This window comes from Sceloporus occidentalis, unplaced genomic scaffold (assembly GCF_023333645.1).
Source record: "Sceloporus occidentalis isolate IW3139 unplaced genomic scaffold, rSceOcc1.0.p SCAF_4, whole genome shotgun sequence".
NCBI lineage: Eukaryota > Metazoa > Chordata > Lepidosauria > Squamata > Phrynosomatidae > Sceloporus > Sceloporus occidentalis.
Window position 1 is genome coordinate 196469535 of NW_028316984.1, and position 16636 is coordinate 196486170.

The 16636-nt window shown below is 42.6% G+C and overlaps 1 protein-coding gene across 7 annotated transcripts in view; it reads left to right on the plus strand.

Annotated features, from left to right (window-relative positions):
- Window positions 1–662: 662 nt before the first annotated feature.
- Window positions 663–16636, plus strand: part of KTN1 (kinectin 1) — a 165582-nt gene continuing 149608 nt past the window's right edge. For 5 of the 7 annotated variants that reach the window (XM_089522818.1, XM_089522817.1, XM_089522821.1 and 2 more), the window contains exon 1: window positions 663–814. The gene's annotated coding sequence lies outside the window, so the exon portion shown is untranslated. The remainder of the gene's footprint in view (window positions 815–16636) is intronic. The other 2 variants (XM_089522820.1, XM_089522824.1) reach the window with 1 other exon arrangement.

Sequence of the window (16636 nt, forward strand, 5' to 3'; positions counted from 1 at the left end):
GCCATGAAACCCACTGAGTGACCTGGGTCAAGTCACACTCTCTCAGCCTCAGAGGATGGCAAAAATCCTTCTGAAGAAGCTTGCCAAGGAAACCCTACAGCAGTTCACCTTAGGGTAGTAATTACTTGGAAAGGACTTGAAGGCACACAACAACAACGACAGTGTTAGACGTCACACTCTCTCAGCCTCAGAGGATGGACATGGCAACCCCCCTCTGAACAAACCCTGCCAAAACAAAACAAAACCCATAATAGATTTGCCTCAGGGTTGGACTAGGGACCAGGGTTAGATCCCCAGCTCAGCCATGGAAACCCATGGGGTGACTCTGGTCGAAGTCACACTCTCTCAGCCTCAGAGGATGTCAGAAACCCCTCTGAAGAAACACGCCAAGAAAACCATAAGAGAGAAAGAAGGAAACAACAACTAAGTCACACAACCACAACCCCGAACACGGGGCGCTGTGGGGATGCGGCCAATAAGTGTGTGTTTGTGTGTGTGAGAGAGAGAGAGAAGCATTGTGCGCCATTAGGGCGAGGAGGCCTCTCCTTCTCCTCCCTGTTTGGCGGCGGCGGAGGAGGAGGAGGAGCAGGCGGAGAGGGCCGAGTCTGGGCCAGGGTCGGAGGGAGGCCGCCTCCCTCCTCCTCCGCCGCCGCCGCCGCGTGAGGAGGAGCCGGGGCCGACGGCGAGGACGACGCCCCACCGCCCTCTTCCTCCTCCTCCTCCTCCTCCTCCTCGGTTCCTCCAGCCCCAGCAGCCCCAGCAGCAGCAGCAGCAGCCACCGGCCCAGCTGGCCTTCTCCTTCTGCTCCCCTCAGGTAGGTCTTTCCCGCCTCCCCCTCAGAAAGGGAGGCTCCCCCTCAGCCAGGGCATCGGGAGGGTCGCCCTCCTCCGCCTCCTGGGCCCGCTAGGCCGCCCGGGAAGGGCCAGGGAGGCACGGGGAAGCGCCTCACGAGAGGCCGGGGATGGAGGGGCTCCAGGCCGCCAGGGGGGCCTCGCCCTCCCCGCCCTCATGAATCCCCCTTCCTTCTTTCCTTCCTTCCTTCTTTCCTTCCTTCCTTCGCTTTCCTTTATTCCCATCCTTTGCGTTCCTCTCTTCCCTTCCTTCCTTCCTTCGCTTTCCTTTCTTCCCTTCCTTTGCTTTCCTCTCTTCTATTCCTTCCTTCCTTTGCTTTCCTTTATTCCCATCCTTTGCTTTCCTCTCTTCCCTTCCTTCCTTCCATCTTCCTTCCTTCTTTCCTTCCTTCTCTTCTCTTCCCTTCCTCCCTTCCTTCCTTCCCTTTCTTCTTTCCTTCCCTTCCTTCGCTTCCCTTCCTTCCCTTCCTTTGCTTTTCTCTCTTCTATTCCTTCCTTCCTTCGCTTTCCTTTATTCCCTTCCTTTGCTTTCCTCTCTTCCCTTCCTTCCTTCCTTTGCTTTCCTTTCTTCCCTCCTTTGCTTTCCTCTCTTCCCTTCCTTCCTTCCTTTGCTTTCCTCTCTTCCCTTCCTTCCTTCCTTTGCTTTCCTTTCTTCCCTCCTTTGCTTTCCTCTCTTCCCTTCCTTCCTTCCTTTGCTTTCCTCTCTTCCCTTCCTTCCTTCCTTTGCTTTCCTCTCTTCCCTTCCTTCCTTCCTTTGCTTTCCTCTCTTCTCTTCCTTCCTTTGCTTTCCTTTCTTCCCTTCCTTTGTTTTCCTCTCTTCCTTCCTTCCTTCCTTCCTTCGCTTTCCTTTCTTCCCTTCCTTTGCTTTCCTCTCTTCCCTTCCTTCCTTCCTTCGCTTTCCTTTCTTCCCTTCCTTTGCTTTCCTCTCTTCCCTTCCTTCCTTCCTTCGCTTTCCTTTCTTCCCTTCCTTTGCTTTCCTCTCTTCCCTTCCTTCCTTTCTTCGCTTTCCTTTCTTCCCTTCCTTTGCTTTCCTCTCTTCCCTTCCTTCCTTCCTTCGCTTTCCTTTCTTCCCTTCCTTTGCTTTCCTCTCTTCCCTTCCTTCCTTCCTTCCTTCCTTCCTTCCTTCGCTTTCCTTTCTTCCCTTCCTTTGCTTTCCTCTCTTCCCTTCCTTCCTTCCTTCCTTCCTTCGCTTTCCTTTCTTCCCTTCCTTTGCTTTCCTCTCTTCCCTTCCTTCCTTTGCTTTCCTCTCTTCCTTCCTTCCTTCGCTTTCCTTTCTTCCCTTCCTTTGCTTTCCTCTCTTCCCTTCCTTCCTTCCTTCCTTCCTTCGCTTTCCTTTCTTCCCTTCCTTTGCTTTCCTCTCTTCCCTTCCTTCCTTCCTTCCTTCCTTCCTTCCTTCGCTTTCCTTTCTTCCCTTCCTTTGCTTTCCTCTCTTCCCTTCCTTCCTTCCTTCCTTCCTTCCTTCGCTTTCCTTTCTTCCCTTCCTTTGCTTTCCTCTCTTCCCTTCCTTCCTTTGCTTTCCTCTCTTCCTTCCTTCCTTCGCTTTCCTTTCTTCCCTTCCTTTGCTTTCCTCTCTTCCCTTCCTTCCTTTGCTTTCCTCTCTTCCCTTCCTTCCTTCGCTTTCCTCTCTTCCTTTCCTTTGCTTTCCTCTCTTCTCTTCCTTCCTTCCTTCCTTCCTGCCTTCCTTTCTCTTTCCCGACCCCACCTGGCCGCCTTTTGGGGTAACCCTTCTTTCCCCATACCTTGCTTCCTAATCCTTTCCCATTTATGGCCAGCCTATTTGTTTTAATGGTGAGGTTTGTTCAGAGGAGGTTTGGCATTGCCTTCCGTGAGGCTGAGAGCATGTGACTTGCGCATGGTCACCCTTCGTGGCCGAGGTGGGAGGACTCGAACCCCGTTCTCCTGATTCGTTGTCCAACACTTCAACTACTCCCTTCCCCCTGAGGAAAAGAAAGGTTTTTGCAAAAAAAGGGGGGACTGGGAAGGAGGGAAAAAAAAGGGGGGGGGGCTCCCTGCTGCTGTTGCTTTGGCAAATCACACTTTCTCAGCCTGGAGACCACTTCCCAGCTCAGTCATGAAACCCGCAGGGTGACAAGTCACACGCTCTCAGCTTCAAGAGAAGGCAATGGCAAACCTTTCCTCTGCCATTGTGATAGGATTCAAACATATGTTAGTTTGCAAAACCAGGAGGTAAAGAAGAGATCTTGCAGCGCCTTTGAGGCTGTAACTGAAAAGCCCATGAGAGTGGCCATCAGTCAGAAAATGACTTGAAGGCACACAACACACACACACACACTGAGAGGGTTTTTTGTGCCCCTTAGAGATCCATTGAGTAGTTTCTCAGACCCCCCCAAAAGTTAGCTTATAACTATAGTATGCACACGCACACACACATGTGCACACACCTGGACACTATGCATTTTTCGCCAGTATTTCCATTAAAAAATAATCTGAGACTTTCTACACACACACACACACACACACACAGAGGGTTTTTGCTCCCCTAAGGATCCATTGAGTAGCTTCTCAGACTCCCCAAAAGTTAGCCTAAATCTAGTAGGAACCTCACACACAAACACACACCTACCCTGGACATTTTTCTCCAATATTTCCATTTAAAAAATGATAATAACCGAAGACTCCACACACACACACACACACACACGCTCTTTCATTATTTGAATTTTAGATGTGGATAGTTTTAATATATGATCGTACATCTTATTTCTCCTTTTAAATTGATGTGTGTTTTAACTGATGCTTGTTTGTCTGTTACTTGTTGTTGTCCCCCGCCTCAATCTATCGGGAGAAGTGGCTAAGAAATATTATTATTATTGTTGTACTTGTTATTAATGCCATTTTGAAAAAAGATAAGGGGAGAAGGGGGACCCCCTCCTGTTGCACCCCAAGAGGATTTTTGAGACCCTTAAGAATTCCATGGAGTAGTTTCTCAAACCCCCAAATTAGCCTAAATCTATCATTAGTTGTGTGCACATGGGGGGGGGGGGATATAAAGTGCAAATAAGGCTTGTTGTTGTTGTTGTTGTTGTGTCTTCACATCATTTGCAATTTATGGTTACGATAAAGCAAACTTACCATGGGGTATTCTGGGCAAGATTTGTTCAGAGGGGGTTTGCCATTGCCATCCTCTGAGGCTGAGAGAATGTGACTTGCCAGAAATCCCCCCTCCTTAAATGTGAGGAAGGAATGTAGGACAGACAGACAGACAGACAGACAGACAGACAGACAGACAGACAGACAGACAGACCATTTTGGAAAAAGAAAAAAAATTGAGATTTCTGACTGCTTTAGTTGAAACAAGGCAGGGAAGGGGGATTAAGGCAGCTCTTCTACGCTCAGGTTTGTTTGTTGTGTGCCTTCAAGTTGTTTCTGACTTATTGCAAACACTAAGGTATATTATTCACACTCTCTCAGCCTCAGGCGAAGGCAGTGGGGAAAAAACCTCCTCTGAACAAATCTTGCCAAGAAAACGGCATGAGGGTCGCAGTAAGTCTGAAAGGACTTGAAGGCACATGGTATCAGCAAAGGAGAACCTATCATGGCAGTTTTCTTGGCAAGATTTGTTCAGAGGTTTGCCATTGCTTTCTCTGAGTTGGTTTCATTGAACCTTGGTCTCCAGAGTGGTAGTCCAACACTCAAACCACCATGCCACACTGTTTTTCTTCACTGCAGAAACCCATTGAGTGGAGTGAAATTTACCTCTGGGGAGGCTGGGCAATGGCAAAGGATGGCGGGAGCAGTAATTGGTCAATATCTGGAGAGCCACAGATTTGCTGGCCTTGGTATAAGGGTCCAAGTAGAGTCCATGTTGTGGCGTTGTTCAGAGAGGAGAAAATCAGGGTGGGAGACTTGAGGCTTAATACAGGTTGAGTCTCCCTTATCCAAAATACTTACAAAATCATCCACATGGGTGCCTGAGATAGTGACACTTTTGCTTTCTGGTGGTTCAATGTACATAAACTTGGTTTCATGCACAAAATCATTAAAAATACTGTGTATAAAATTACCTTCAGGCTGTGTGTTTAAGATGTACAGAATACATTTTGCGTTTAGATTTAGGTCCCATCTCAAGGTATCTCATTATGTACCGTCTTTTCCGGCGTATAAGACGACCCCCAACTTTCCCAGTTAAAATACAGAGCTTGAGGTATACTCGCCATATAAGACTACCCCTCTTCCAATGCATACCAAATAAAAATTTAAAAACATCAATATGGTAATTTTAAATCAAATGCTTATGACATGCAGGTACTTAGCAGGAAAATTTGTTGTATACAAAGCCTACTTGGATTGGTCAGCTCTCCCTGCCTGCCCAGCCCTCCCCGTCTCCAAGATTTTCTTCTATCGTACTTGTACAGCGCTGCCTTTGCTGCTTTCATACAGTTGCCACATACGGAGGGGATGTGGCTGCAGCTGTTTTTGAGCTCCCCCACCATATGCAGTGACTGCAGATTCTCCAGTCTGGCTCAGAAGTTTCAGCAACTGCCCTATAAGACGACACCCGGCATATAAGACGACCCCTGACTTTTGAGTAGATTTTCCTGGGTTAAAAAGTTGTCTTATACGCCAGAAAATACAGTATATGCAAATATTCCAAACTCCGAAAAAATCCAAAGCTTCTGGTCCCAAGCATTTTGGGTAAGGGAGACTGAACCTATATTATACATGCTTAAAGGAGAGTAAGTCCATTGAACTGTGAAGGGCACCTTTCTGAGTCAACATATCTAAGATGACATTTTGAGGGATAAACAGAAAACCTCTCTGTTCCTGACTGGAAAAAAATGCTAATGTGCATGAAGGATATGTTTCCCTGCTCAAAAATATGCTCCCTATTCCTAAATCTGCCCCCAAAGTCTGTTTGAGGTTGGTAAAGATTATTTTTGGATTAAAGTGCTTGTCATTTGCTTTTTTGGAGAGTTTGAGAACTGTGCCTTGAGGTGGTCCATGGAGGCAATTGTTGTGGCCTTCCTCTTCCTAGTTGCAAAAAGTGGGGCATCCTATACGTAACCCTTCCTATGCAGAATTCAGAGATATAGCCGTGTTAGTCTGTCAGATCAGTATGTAAAGAGATCTTGTAGCACCTTTGAGGCTAACTGAAAGAAAGAAGTTGGCAGCATGAACTTTCATAGAATTCAGTCTACTTCCTCAGATTCATTTTCCTATGCAGGTGACCTATGAAATTTCTTTCCTGTGCAATAGGACTGCACTTGAGAGGAGCTGGCATGGGGCTCTTTCTCTTCCTCCAAGTTAAAAAGGGTGATGGGTTTGTGAGGGTATGTTGTTGGCTCAAGATGTAGTGTGCGTTCTTTCTTGCAAGGCTGCTCTGGCATCTGTGTTGCTGTGCATGGATGGGGGAAACAAAGGCTCAGTTCAGACATAACAGTAAACTATGGCTTAGTGTTGCAGGAACCAGCTGGTACGAGCCACAGCTCACATTCTCTTCCTCTTTCCTTTGTGTGTGTGTGTGGGGGGGGGGGGGGAGCAGAGAGCCTGTGTGGTGTAGGGCTTAAAATGTTGAGCCAGGGCATGGAAGATCCAAGTTCTCACTCGCTTCTGAGTCATGAAACTGACTGGGTGACCTCTATTCAATTAATTTTTTTCAATTTTGGTTTACTTCCCAGGGGTGCTGTGAGGAAGATGTGGAGGGAAAAACAGTGTATGCTTCCTTGAACTCACCAGAGAAAAATTGGGTTATAGATACAAAGTTCCCTGTAACCACAATTTTCTGTGACACCTGAACACAGGATAACTATGATTTGTTCTACAACGCAAACTTCACTCACCTAAACATTAGGAAGAACTTCTGGTGGCAAGAGCTGTTTGAGAGTAGAAGACAGTGGAGAGTGGTGGAGTCCTTCTTTGGAGGTTGGATGATGCTCAACTGTTGAGCCGGGTGACCAGGGTGAACTGACTCTTCCACACAGGCTTACCTGAAATAAGCCAATTGAATTCAGTGGGTTTTACTTTTGATTAGGGGTTGCATTGCCTGCCTGCCATATATACTCGACTATAAGTCAACATCATGCATAAGTCTAGGGCAGGTTTGGGGGGCAAAATTATGGATTTTGTTATGACCCGTGGATAGGTCGAGGGTAAAACTTAGAGGCATCTAATGAAGGGTCTAAGGATGAAGCAAAGGAATTTTGCCAGAGAACTTACAGAATTCCAGCAGGCATAATTATTTGTGCTCGAACTAAAGGCTGGATGGATAAGAAACTAAAGGGGGTTCAGTGCTTCCAGGACAGATGACACTCTTGCCTTTCACCAGGAGATGGTTCCTTCCTTATTGAAGTTAAAGTACAATTCTTGCATTGACTCATGGATAAGTTGATTCAGTTTTTTTTGGGTCAGTTTTTTGACTAAAATTTCTAGACAGTTTTTACACATGGAACATGTGCTTCACCATTGTGTAATGTTGGCTAATTTTTGTAAAACTTAACCATAGTTTAGTGTTAGAGCTGGATTGGCTTTATGAATCTGTTGCTCTAAAATGTTTAACATGTTGGCATGATAACTAGTAGTGAGTGCTGAGACTGACTTTCACTTAATGCCACAGTTGGCCATGTGAAATATAAAAGCACACTGTCACTGAACTAATTTACTGTACCCAGAAGAAACACGAAAGCAAGTGACCTAAATAACATAGATTGTATAATAAAAGAAATTTACACAGATTAATTTTGTCAACTTGTTTTAATGCATTCCACTCTCACTCAACCCTCATTATAGTTCAGATTAAAAAATTCAGTACAGTACTACAGTACAAAAGTAGGCAATTACTCAGTTGCATTACATGAGCTTCATCTGGAGGGGAAAGCTGCATGGGTTAAGAAAGTTGAGGATTGCTGTGATATATTCTGGGCATAAACTATTTCTACAATGGCACACCTCTTCACTCTTCTGTTACCACTGTATGATGAGCCCTGGTCATATACAGCGTTCTTCATGGTTTAGCTCGATAAAATTGCATCAGTAATGGATTCTCTGAGATCTTAAACTGCTTGCTGGGATTTTTAAAAAGGACTTGGCACCTTACATTTAATCAGAAGCAGTACACTGCCTCAAATGTCACTGGCTTTTGGGAAGCAGCGGCTGTTAATAGAGCAGCAAATGAAGCCCTAATCCTGCAGTCCTAAATATAATTCTCTTGGATCTTGTCCCATAGATTTCAGTGGAACCTCCAAGTTTAAGGCTGCAGCTTAAGGCCAGCAGATTCTATAGTTCTGTTTTCAAACTAAATTAAGTTCAAACCAGTGTCCTCCATCTTTAGCATGAGGGTTAGAAGGTAAACATGAATTGGGGCTTTGGAATTCGGGGATGTGGTGTCTGTGAGGAAATTGGAAGGTTTATTTATTTCAAGGATTTATGTCCTGCCTTTCTCCCACCGTGGTATTCAAGGCACCTTGAAGATTTTAAACATGTTTTATTGACTGCTTAACCAATTATTGTTCTGCTTCCATCCTTCCTTTTCAGGGAAAAAAGTTGTGATATGAGTGGTCAGTTGCTTTGCAGTCTCAAATATTCTTGAATGCGGTTAATTTCTTCTTCAGTGTTAGCACTGTCAATCACCTTTTTTGCAGTTGGTTTTCTCTTTTGGCACTGGATCATTTGATTTAATGATTTCTCCAGCAAGGCTGTTTTTGAAGGACTCTCCTCTGTCTAGCAAACCAAATTGTCTGTTTTCTTCTCTATCTGATAAAAGTGAGGCCAAGGAAAGCATCTATGGTTCAAAACACACTGCAGAAATAATCTAGTTTGAGACTGCTTTAACTGTGCTGGCTCAGTGCTAGGGAATCCTGGGAACTGTAGTTTATTGTAGCCCCAGAGCTTTCTGACAGAGAAGGCTAAATGTCTTTCACAAGTACAGTTCCCAGAATTCCCTAACACTGAGTGGTTTCAAACTGGATTATTTTTGCAGTGTGTTTTGGATCTATATGTGTGCATACTGAAGTGTCTTTTCCTCACTTCCAAGTTCCTTGGATTTATGAATAATTAAAATATTAGCGAAAATATCAGAGTGCTCGCAAGGTTTTGATTAGGAAGGATAAATGAACTGTGGTTTAATAACAAATTGGTGTTTCATTTGAGGAATGGGTTGACAATCAAAAAGGCATGGGAACCCTTGCTAACCTATGGCTGTTTTTATTAAACTCAGTACTGTATTAGCCCAGGAGAGAGCCAGCATGGTGTAGTATTTTGAGCATCGGACTATGACCCTGGAGGTCAGGGCTTGATTCCCCACTTGGGAACCCCCATGGAAACCCACTAAATAACTTTGAGTCAGTCACATTCTCTCAGTCCTGGGAAACCCCATGATAGGTTCGTTGTAGGGTTTCCATAAGCCGGAAACAACTTGAAGGCACACAACAACAACAAGCATAACCCAGGAGGTTCACATTTCTCCTTCAAAACTAAACCACCCAAGGTGATTATGGCTATAGTACAGTACTCAGACTCTGCTTATGGGGTTTATCACTTAAAGATTTTTGGTCATGCTTGACACTGTTGGTTGAACATTTTGTAAAACAGTCATAATTTCCTTGGGAACTTCCTGCAGGAGGGTAATGTAGAGCACTCCTCAGCCTGCTTCATGCATATGAGGCTTGTGGGGAGAAAATGAGAGTAACATCTCATCTGTTGCTTTTTGCCATTCACCCACTTGGGAGCTACACTCCAACCTTTCCCCAACACACAGCTCTGGACTCCAATCATGCTAATGTACTTCATCCTACATCTTGCTTTGACCTCATACCGTTATGACAACTATGGATTCAATCCATCTTTAAGTGTGTCCAGTAGGTTGTCAGAAAGGGCCATGGCTGAGTGCTTTGGAATTCTAGGATTTGTAGTTTGTTGTGGCATTAGAGCCATCTGACAGAGAAGGCTAAATGTCTTGCAAAACTACAAGCCCAGAATTGTGTAACATTGAGTTAAAGTGGTGTCAAACTGGATAATTTCTGCAGTGCAGATGCAGCCTTTGAGTTACATTCTGGAGCTGTTGTAAAAGCCCTCAAAAGTGAGGTGAGGAATTTTTACTGTTGTGGGCCAGTATTCTATTTCTGTAAAATGTATCTGGCAGGATCTTAAAACATCATATAATTATATGAAAAATGCCTTAAAGATTAAAGGAAGGTATTCTTGAGGAATCTTATGAATGTACCAGATATTGGAAGCATGCAACAAAACTAGTGACAGTGCAAACAACTACAGCATGGTAACATTTTTATATCACTAGCAAGTCCCTTTTCTACACAAGGTTTACAGAAGGGAAAGAATGAGAAATTTTTTTTTGTAAACTGGGTAAACTCTCCAGGCACTGAAAAGACAAATGTCAGAATGTATTGAAATTAAGAGGACTCACCTTACACATGTGAAAATCTGACTCAATTTTGTTGCATTTCTTCAAAATCCATCTGTATTCTGGCCCCAGCAACATTTTGCAGCAAGCTGCATGTTTTTGGTTCTGTGAATTTTTGGAGCATTAAAAATGTACACATTTTCATAGGCATCTCTAAATGTGTTCATGTATTCACGCAGGGATGGGTGACTGCAGTTGGTGTGGATGCTGGGTTTTACCCCTACAGTCGGACGTACAATGCCATTTTGGTACCACTTGGGGCTGGAAATTGCAGCTGAAAGTAAGCTGATAAACACAACCAGATTTCACTTCTGGTAGCAAGTACAGTATCTTGCCGAGATCCTTGCTGCTTTGGGGTTGCAAGAGTTTTAGATGCAAACTTGACACTTCTGGAGGCTTCAGGGAGCAATGATTATTTCCAAATGATTTTTAAAAAACCTTTAAAATCATCTGGGAAGGTTTTGGGACCTTTTGAGTTTTGGGAAAAATGGGAAGGGGCTTGAAAAAACTTGGGACACATATGGCTCATGGACAACACAATCCTTACCCTTCCACTAAGGATTTTATCACACATGGACTTTAAACTGCTTTTAAAGTTGGAAAATAGTGCCTTTGGTTTACTTACCATACAATGCTGTCTCCATCTCATCATTGCCTTGCCTTTTAATTATGGCTACAGTGCATCCTGTCATTGACAGGAAAACCCATCAATAAGCCCCCAAATGTGCAGCTATCCCATTAATCCCTAGTTGTGTTCTTTGTGTGGCAGATCTGGGATTGGGCAGTCGCATAGCATCAGTGTTTCCTCCTTTCCCTCACTATTTCCAATTAGACTTTTTTCACCATTCTAAACTTTCTTTTATTATTTTTTTACCGTAAAATGTATTGGCTTACTTCTGGAATTGCATTTAAAATATCAACCTCAAATCACTTCAGAAAGAATCATAGAATATTGGAAGGAGATGTGGGATATAGACAAAGATCTGTTCCAGAATTAGAGTCAAGAATAGTGGCAGAGAGGATCCTTGGTTAAAGATGATTATATGTAATGAAAAAAATATACAGTGTAAGCTAATATCTAGGAGGTCAGGATGACTTTGGAAAGATAATCAATGCAGGAGGAAAGACAAGGGAATCAAGGGAAGTATCTATTCATGGATACTGTTGAAGTGAAAGTATAGGGGAATAATTATAATTAATGTTTAGAAAGTTAGAATGGAATATGTAAAAGGAGGGAGACCAAGAAGCATTTCTTTTCCCCTTCATTTAGTGGTAAAACATGATGTATGAATATGATATGGGAAATAATGTTATGTAGGTAAATGACATGAAATGGGCATGGGGGCGGAATGTTGTATGCCAGTGATACTGAAACTTTTAGGGACTGACTGCCCGAATGAAAAGGCCTTCTGGCACCCAGTGTTAATCAGTGCCAGGGCAGGACTTCTTGTGTGTGTGTGTGTGTGTGGGGGGGGGGGAACGGGACTTCTGGGGTGGGACCTCTGCCCTCTGGGGCAGGACTTCCAGGGCAGGAGTTCTTCCTCACGCCCCCTGGGCCTTCAGCTGCCTCTCTCTCCAGAGGCAGCTGAAGGGCCGGGACAGCTGGAAAGGAGAAGGAAATCTCACGCCTGTCCCACCATTTCCTCGCCCTCCGTGTGCCACAAAAAATGGCTTCACGTGCCATAGGTTCACCACCACTGCTGTATGCAGAAAAGGAGTACGTAAGAAAGTCATCTTTGTGAATTAACCATTTTAAGTGTGACTCAGAGATAATCAAGTTTAAGACTGAATTTATTTTATGTTTATGTAATTATCAATAAATAAATATATATATATTTTAAAAAGCAACCTCAAACCCTGAAAGGCATGTTGGGTAGGGCATAGGGCAAGGAGACAGGGTTAGGGAGGAGTGTGGAAGAGAGTGTGAGGCCTCTTTTATGTCATTGTATGTACATGTGAGTGTGTGTGCTGTGTGCCTTCAAGTTGTTTCTGACATAAGGTGCACCTATCATGGGTTGTCTTGTCAAGATTTGTGCAGGGAAGGTTTGACATTGCCTTCCCCTGAGGTTGAGAATGTGTGACTTTCCCAAGGGGGGATGCTCCAAAAGTGGTATGTATCTGGTTCCCTTTACTAGCTCAGTTGAAGTGAGAACAGTGTGATAAACACCCAAAGCCTGTTTAGCCATTGACATTGGTTGTTTGTACCTGCTGTTTAGGCATAGATTGCAAGCAATAGAACTAACTTTAGTTTGCTTTCTTCATTTTATTAAAATAATAAAGTGAATGCTCAGAATAGCATGAGCCTAGCAAATACCAACAACAGCTTTACTGAGACCTTGTGGGAAGCCCTAGTAATGAGGTGGTGATTGCAATCTTTGATCAGCAAAAGTATTTGAGTTAAATTAGATCATTGCATAGCATGATTTGGTAAGAACAGTAAACAGGAAGCTGGTTTTGGAGAAGTTGATGAGATCTCTTTAGTGGCGATTTCTTCACATGCCTGCCTTTCAGGTTGTGGGGAACTGTGCTCAAGAAAACACTGCCTGGTTTAAGGTTAAATAATGGTATATATTTCTTGAACCTCTTTATGAAAAGTGCTAAGGGGACAAAAAAAAAAAAAATTGGCATCCTGCAAACTGAAAAGGCTGGTATTTAAAACTGGTGAATGCATTGACTTGAGTTAGTATGTGGGGAATGTGTGGACCTCTGTGTCCTTGGATTGCAATTCCTATGATCTCCATCTTGAGGGGAGAGAAGCAGGCAAGAAACAACAGGCCTCCGCCTGCCAAGTTGAAGAGCCCTCCCCCCGACCTCCATCTTGAGGGGAGAGAAGCAGAGTTTTTTTTTTTGTTACTTGCTTTGTTGTTATATATGCATATGTATGCTGTAAACCGCTTTGATCGTAGGAAAAGCGGTATACAAATAAATCATATTATTATTATTATTATTATTGCCATTGGCTATGCTTACTAGGGCTGATGGGAGTTGCAGTATAATAACATTTGGAGAGCCACCCATTTCCTATTTTTGATATAGAGCTTACTTGTAAATACTGTCATTGCTAACTCTGCGTAACACTTGTGACTTTTAAAATTTGTGCGTTTGCTGCCCAATGGAGCCAAGATGCTTTAGCAAAGCTGTGCGAGGTGTTTGTTTGCCTGAGGCTAGTCAGTCTATCAATCAGTGACTAAGAGAGTTCTTATGTGATGCATGTCCAGCCTGCTTTCCTAGGAGCTTCATTAATGAAAGCTGGAAATATTGCCCTAAATCCTGTTATTAGCCCAACTAGAGGAGTGCCATTGAAGCAACTGGATTCACTTCTATTGATTAAATGGATTTAATCTAGTTGTGACTGACCAACAAGATTCTAGCCACTGGGTGCAGCTCTAATCTCCTATAACAGGCCTGAGAGTTTTGTGACCAACCAGGGAAACACAAATTGTCAAGCTTCCACCAGGCTACACTATGAAGCACAAGGGTTCCCAACTTTTTCTGTGTGCCATACCCCTGGCAAATGTTCATTCTCTACAGAAGCAATATCCCATTTGAAGAGGAAGAAGTCTAATTTTGAAATCACAAACTGAATCACATACAGTACTACAGGTAAACAAATTGAACTTTTAGCTCAGTGCATAAAATGCAAATCGAGCAATTAAATTTGAATTTATTCAGAAAAAAAAGATGAATGATTTGTGACTTGAAGAATACAAGCCATTCTTTGTTGCATCTCCTGAAATTCAATCTCATACCTGCTGGAGTTTTGGGCACCCCAAGTTGGGAGCCCCTAATGTAGTATTGCATTTAAATAAATAATAAATAAATGTTTTGTTTTTATCCCGCTTTTCTGTGACAAGACAGTCAAAGTGTCTCACAACACATTAAAATATCCAAATCAATACAGTATTATGTCTCAAATTCCCCCCTTAAAACAGGATTAAACATGATACAATTAAAATTGGAGATTAAAATATCTGTTAACATATATATCTATATATATGAGACAATAAAAAAAAGAACAAGGACAGAGTTGTGGGCTAATACATGATGTGAGGAGCAATCATTCTGTGTAGATTGAATTTAGTAGATTGAACCCTAATGTAGTTTTGAGTTTAAAAGATTGAACCCTAAAGTAGTGTTGAATTTAGTAGATCAGTGGGTGGGTAGTATTGAACTTAGTAAATCAGAAGTAGTACAAATTTGTCTTCTAGCATGGGCATAATAGTTAATTACTTTATTGTTCTCTAGTCAGGATGGATGAATGGGAAGTGTTGATGCAAGCAGATATTTAAGGAGATGAGTGGAATGCCAATTCAAATAATATTGTTTGTGGAGAAAGGAGTATGCTAAGAACTTGTTAGCTCCATTCCCTCTGTTAATTTGTGGAGCATGCAGCATGTCTTCAGTTCTGTTTACAAAATGGCTTAGCAAATGTAGCTTGCTAAACAGTCTTAATAAAGTTTAATAGTTTATTAAAGTTTAAATCTTAGTTTGCCAAGTAGTTTGAATAAAGAAAAGTCAGGACACATTTGCTCTTGGAGAAAAACTTTCCAGGCTTTCCCAGAAAGAAGTTGAATAAACGTGTCTCTCAATATTCTTGGTGTTGCTGCTTTTTAAACGGTTTTGTCTGTTTTGGGCATCTGAAATAGAATCGATTAAATCCTTAGAACAATTTCACTGTCTTTGTTCCGATTTGTTTCAAGCATATCTTCTGAGGCTAAATAAAGATTAAATAGCTGTGGCAGTGATCCTAATTGCTCTTGGGATCCCTCAGCCAGCTGCGGAGTTGTCTTTTGCTGAATTTTTCAGATTGGATGCTGAATCTTCCTACTTAAAAGAAATTCCCTTTTTCTGTTGACAAGGATGGAGGAGGAGATGGCAAAGCTGTGTTAAACTGAAATGAGCAAATGATGACTGTTCTTGTTAGCAAAATCCCAAGATTCTCATTGAAACCAATGTTTATCAATAATGTAGAGACATCTTGTAGCACCTTTGAGACTAACTGAAAAAAAGAAATTGACAGCATGAGCTTTCGTAACTTCAGTCTACTTCAGAGGCATCTGGGGAAGTAGACTGAGGTCTATGAAAGGGGATACTGCCAATTTCTTTCTTTCAGTTAGTCTCAAAGGTGCTACAAGATCTTTCTACGTACTGATTCTACAGACTAACACGGCTATATCTTTGAATTTATCAATAATATTTACAAAGTTGCCTTAATGTTCGTCTGTTAATATTTCCATCCCGTGTGTCTGAAGGCTATAGCCTCTAAAAGTCTAGACAGTCAGCCCTCTACATTTGTGGCTTTGACCTTTGTGGATTTGATTATTCATAGATTTGATTAATGTGTTCTCTCTAGGACTCTCTAGGTCCTCCAGCATGACTCTGCGGTCAACCTCTGCCAAAAGTCATGCTGAAGGACCTAGAAATTCCTAAAGAGAACACTTGAGTAGGCATTTGTAGGTCTTCCAGTGCAATTCTGAGGACCTAGTGATTCCTAGAGAGAGGTTTAAAGTTTAAAGTTTAAAAAATTGTTCTTTCTTTGCAGTTTTCCCCACTTTCACAGGGGTCCTGTGCCCTTGACCCCAGAGAATGTGGAAGGCCCACTGTACGTTTAGAAATGACAGAACTTAGTCTTTAAGGAAGACATTCTTAGGAAATCCTGAGAGCTGTGCTGTGTGTCATGTCATGTAAAAGAAGAACTAGACCTGCTCAAGCTTGCATTGGGTGGCATGATGATGCAGCAGCCTGTGAAACAGCAATCCCTTCTCCTCTTTACCAGTCATTTGCTCAGCTCCACCCACCTATTTCTGTTCTGGAGATTAGATGATCATAGGTCAAAGTACTTCCAGTTGTTACTTGAACCAGATTACAGTATGGTTACTCAAGATCAGCTATGAGTGTTAACAAAAATACACACCCTTCTATAAACAAAGGAAACTTTTTTCCACCACCCCTTCCTGAAAAAGTTTGTGTTCCTCCCTTTAGTGCTGAGGAAGAGCGAGAACAGAATTATTTTCTGTAGCTGGAGTAAGAGAGGCATAAGAAGTCGTTGTTGAGGAATGTTTTTACTGGAAAAGATTTTTAAAAAGCTGGTCTTTGTCTCAAATAAAGTACTGTATATACTTGACTATAAGTCGACCTCATATATAAATGGAGGGCAGATTTTCGGGCCAAAATTATGGATTTCGATGTGGATAAGTCGAGAGTAAAACCTAGGGGGATATACCAAAGGCTCTAAAGTGGGTAAAGCAAAGGAAAACGATGCCAAAGAACTTACAAAATTCCAGCAGGCAAAATTATTTGTGCTCATACTAAAGGCTGGATGGATGAGAGACTAGAAGGGGGCAGTGCTTCCAGGGCAGATTAAACTCTTGAGCCAGGTTTTTTTGGGGGTCAAATTTTTAACCTAAAT